The sequence below is a fragment of the Streptopelia decaocto genome (genome assembly GCF_964273445.1).
Source record: "Streptopelia decaocto genome assembly, chromosome: Z".
NCBI lineage: Eukaryota > Metazoa > Chordata > Aves > Columbiformes > Columbidae > Streptopelia > Streptopelia decaocto.
Window position 1 is genome coordinate 632990 of NC_138657.1, and position 5394 is coordinate 638383.

The window sequence follows — 5394 nt, forward strand, 5'->3', positions numbered from 1 at the left end:
TTACCTGAAAGGGACAGAAATCACAGGAAAACAGAATGAGCAAAGACTGGGGAAATCTTCCAGACACCGTTCAGAGTTACCAACAGCGATTCACAGCTCTTGCAACGCAGAGATCATTGGGGTGTTTAGACAGGGGGTGCTAACAGCCGTACCGCTTACGATGGCTCCTCCTGCTCACCCAGCCCCCCTGCCGGGTTATCCGTGTTGGTGGTGTCCGCCGCTCGCCCTCTCCACTCCCTTCTCATTGTTTCTGGATCCAGTGGTCAGTTTTATCAGCACGAGGAAGCCGCCATGCCCACTCACAGGAAAGTCCTCCTCTATTTCCATCTGGGGTGTCTGCACAATGAGTCTGGTGACACCCACCTGCGCGTTGACCCAAACCAGACACGCTTGTCCATGGACCGTCCATCAGGACACGTGCACAGCCTGCAGCCCCACTGGGACAACAGCGAGGGCACAGCCCGCCCGGCTGCCCGGCGGGGGAGAGCTGCTGTGCCCCCTCCCTGGGACACTTCTCCTCTTGGATTAACACAGGAAAATTCTACAGAGAGCAGCAACGAAGCAAGAAAACGAGTGCCCAGAGCCAGTGGCTGCACGTCCTGTTCACACGATGTCCTGGTTTTGTTAAATTCTCTTTTAGTGAATTTGCCTGTCAGCTCAAGCTTCATATGAGCTGCATTTTCCTGGAGAACCAGATACATGTTTTGGTAACAGAGCAATGGAATGTGAGATATTGATAAGATGGATGGACATCTCGTGAGAGGGGCAGCGAGAAACAGGTGACCAAAAACTGACCAACTGTGTATAACATCCCATTCACATGAATACTGCATATAAAAGTGGGAGATCATAAGGACCTTTTCCTTTTTCATCCCTTTTCCCTATGGCGACATTAGGAGAGGACCTTGCGAGTTGTCCCTGCGAACTGAGGCCAGTGACAGACTGAATCCAGCTCCGGTTGGCTGCAGAGTCCAGTCCAGGACTTCGGGTGCCGGCTCTGCAGTTGCTGGGACTTTCCAGATTGGTTTTGTATATTTTGTATTATTTTCTCTATTTTATCAGCAGCATTAGTAAAACATTGTTAATTTTTCCAGATCTCTTCTGTCCTCCTTTCCCTCCCGATCGCCTGTCCTGAGTGGGAAGGGGGAGAGGGAGGGGCTGAAGGGGAAAGGGGGTTAACAATACATCTGCCAGGGTTTATTGTCACATCACAACCAAACCTCGACACACTAGTGGATGCAGCCTCTAAACCAACGCCACAACTCAGATTTGTCTCTGTAAAACTGGTCCGGTGCACTGACGCCCACAGTCCCGGAGCGCTGCAGACACACGCGGTTCCAGGAATCAGTAAAGCGAGCGGCTCACCTGGGCCTTGCATTAAAAGCTCTGGTTCAACAACACGAAAACCACCGCTGACCCACCCGCTCCCTGTGCGCGTTCCCTCCGCTGTTGATGGGATGCGTTCAGCCCTGCTGAACTGCGGCACTGCGAGGCTCAGGTCTGGTTAACTCACTGAGACTTTGGTTGCACCTGGAAACATTCCTTCTTTTGAAGATGCAAAGGCCACGTCCGCTCCAGACCTCAAACCAAACCTGCCAGCCCACAGCTCCCTGTGGGGCCGGGTAATTTGTCACTTCAACATTGTGCCTTCCAAGATGCAGAAAGCCTGTAGCCACAAACCATTGTCATTGCTCATTCAAACACTGGAAAGAACCATGGGCTGCAAGTGAACCAAACATAAAATGAAACAGAAAATGTGCCTGCATCTACATAAAGCCATGAAGAATTTCAGCTCTTTGTATTTCAATTGTATTTCAGTGAGGAAATGGAGTTACTACATCCACCTTTCACAGGGCGCTTTCCGTCAGCGCGTGAGATGTGTGTGCCCAGCTCCTCTCGTGTCCTCTGCTCAGACAGCAGGTTCTGTGCATCAGGGACGTTGTCTCTCCTGCTGGGCAGGGGGCTCTGGTCCATAGCACCAGCTCTGCTGCAGCAGGAGCGTTGGCACGTTAACTCCAGAACAACCAGACACGACAGGGTGGTTGGAGCTGGCAGAAGTGACGCACAAAACGTTTGTCTCGGCACGATCCGGAGCTGTTCCCACCGCGCACGCCCCAACTATCCCCCTAACGAGGACCAGAGGACAGGACACACACCCATGGGCGTCTGTGTCCCCCCCAGGGACCATGCTGGCCCATGTCACCACCTGTGTGTGTGGCAACACACGAAGAAGAGGGACGGAAAACTCAGCCCTTCGGGAACTCCTTCACTGAGAATTCCCTTGGCTGCTCTTTCTCACGCAGCACGGTTCAAACCTGCTCCCCCGCCGCACCGCTCCTGCGCCTGCTCTGCGCAGCTTCTCTGGACCAAAACCAGTACCCTTGCAATGAACTGGTGTTTTCTGGGGGAAATGAGAGCTTGTAGGAGGGGAAATCCACCCCCTTTCCAGAATGGGAATTAACCACAGAACAAGCAGAAGCACAGCGCTTCAGCAGCGAAAAAGACACGCACAGGACACGTGGGACCACGGCCTGAGCAGCAGCCATCTGTGCTTGGCATGTTCAGACCCGGTATCTGGGCAGGAACAACCCCAGGTTCCAGTATAGGTTGGGAGATTACATATTAGAGAGCAGTGTAGGGGAAAGGGACCTGGGGGTCCTGGTGGACAGCAGGGTGACCATGAGCCAGCACTGGGCCCTTGTGGCCAGGAAGCCAATGGGACCTGGGGTGGGTTAGAAGGGGGTGGTCAGTAGGTCAGAGAGGTTCTCCTGCCCCTCTGCTCTGCCCTGGGGAGACCACACCTGGAATATTGTGTCCAGTTGTGGCCCCTCAGCTCCAGCAGGACAGGGAACTGCTGGAGAGAGTCCAGCGCAGCCACCAAGATGCTGCAGGGAGTGGAGCATCTCCCGTGTGAGGAAAGGCTGAGGGAGCTGGGGCTCTGGAGCTGGACAAGAGGACACTGAGGGGGGACTCATTCCTGGGGATCAAGATGGAAAGGGGGAGTGTCAGGAGGATGGAGCCAGGCTCTTCTGGTGACAACCAGTGACAGGACAGGGGGCAATGGGTGCAAACTGGAACACAGGAGGTTCCACTGAAAGAGGAGAAGAACCTTGTTTGGGGTGAGGGTGTCAGAGCCTGGCCCAGGCTGCCCAGGGGGGTTGTGGAGTCTCCTTCTGTGCAGACATTCCAACCCCCTGGACACCTTCCTGTGTAACCTCATCTGGGTGTTCCTGCCCCATGGGGGGATTGCACTGGATGGGCTTTCCAGGGCCCTCCAACCCCTCACATTCTGGGATTCTGTGATTTCACCACTTCTGACAGTCGGTTCCGCCGAGACTGTGACACTCAAGCACCAGTGTGGCTGCAGCCACCTTCTGACTTGGACTCAGTCTCTCTTCTCAGCAGCACAAGGTGCTGTGCGTTTCCTGCGTCTCTTCAAATGCTCCATCACGCTCCCTGAGCCGTGGGGCACGTCCTGCGTGCAGCTGGTCCTTCCCCAAGAGGAGGTTTTGGGGCCTCACGTGCTGCAGCTGCGGATGCCCCGAGATCAGCTGCTCCCTGGTGCTTCCCCATCGCCCCCCGTGCGCCCCCCCACCCCTCCCTGCAGACAGGACAGCCCTTCCTTGCCACGCTTCTGCCGTGGCCACAAAGCCTCTCAACCTGCAGGACAAGGAGGAAAAGCTTGAAGAACTAACACCCCGATGGAACACTAAAAAAGAAAGAAACAAACAACCAAACCAAACAGATAAGAAAAAAAACCCCAACCACACTGTCCTTTCAGTAAACCAAAATGTTTGAGCCAAACAATATGCATCTTAAAAGAGGTGGTAGTTTTGGCAGACATTTCCCTATAATCCCAGAATGTGAGGGGTTGAAGGGCCCTGGAAAGCTCATCCAGTGCAATCCCCCCACGGAGCAGGAACACCCAGATGAGGTTACACAGGAAGGTGTCCAGGCGGGTTGGAATGTCTGCAGAGAAGGAGACTCCACAACCCCCTGGGCAGCCTGGGCCAGGCTCTGACACCCTCACCACAACAAGTTTCTTCTCATATTCAAGTGGAACCTCCTGTGTTCCAGTTTGCACCCATTGCCCCTTGTCCTGTCCCTGGTTGTCACCCAGAAGAGCCTGGCTCCATCCTCCTGACACTCCCCCTTTATATGTTTATAAACATGAATAAGGTCAATAATAGTGCAAAACACCCGGCGCAGCCTCGTGTGTCACTGTCCCCAGGCACTCGCTGCGGGACGGGACCCCCAGGCTGCGCACAGACGTCCTGCAGGTGCAGCCGGCGCCTCCTCCGTGCTCCACAGCACCCCACGACAGCTCTGACCTGAGTCCTTCTGCCTGCCCTCTGGCAACTATTTTTGAGCAAAGCTCTTGAGCAACCCACTAAGCAGCTTGAGTGAGCTGGGATCCTAATACACAAAGATCCTTAAGTGCTGTCAGATGAAACTAAGACTTGCTGGGGATCTGCACGGCCAACCGACCGACCCAGCCGGCCGCTGCTTGGTGTTCAGAGGCGTCACCCCTGCTGCAGGCAAGGACAACGGAGATCTGATCTCACACGACTCAGTTCTTGTCCACTCCAACATAGAATGGAAAGTTGGTGGCAGCTCTGCCATACGAGGAGAGGAAGCTGTGAAGAAACCGGGGATGCCTGTGCAATCATAGAACCACAGGATCATTTTGGTTGGAAAATCCCCTCAAGATCATCAAGTCCACCTGTTCCCCCACCCCTGTCACTGTCCTGAGAACCTCCTGTCCATCTGTCCAACCCTCCAGGGCTGGTGACTCCAGCACTGCCCTGGGCAGCCTGTTCAATGCCCCACAGCCCTTTGGGGGAGAAATTGTTCCCACTTCCAACCTCAACCTCCCCTGGCGCAACTTGAGGCCGTTTCCTCTGCTCCTGGCGCTTGTTCCTGGGGAGCAGAGCCCGACCCCCCTGGCTCCAAGCTCCTTTCAGGCAGTTCAGAGATCAGAAGGTCTCCCCTCAGCTCCTGTTCTCCAGCTGAACCCCCAGGTCCCTCAGCCGCTCCATCACACTTGTGCTCCAGCCCCTCACCAGCTCCGTTCCCTCCTCTGCACTCTCTCTAGTGCCTCAATGTCCTTCTGATGATGAGGGGCCCAGAACTGCCCCAGGATTGGCGGTTTGTCCCCCCCAGGTCCCAGCACAGGGACGGTCACTGCCCTGGGCCTGCTGGCCACCCCAGTGCTGGGACCAGCCAGGATCCTGTGGCCTCTGGCCACCTGGGCACACGCTGGCTCATGTTCAGCCGCTGTCACCAACACCCCCAGGGCCTTTCCCAGCCGCTCTTCCCCAGCTGCAGCGTCCATGGGGTTGTTGTGACCCCAGCGCAGGACCCGGCACTTGGTCTTGGTGACCCTCAGACAAT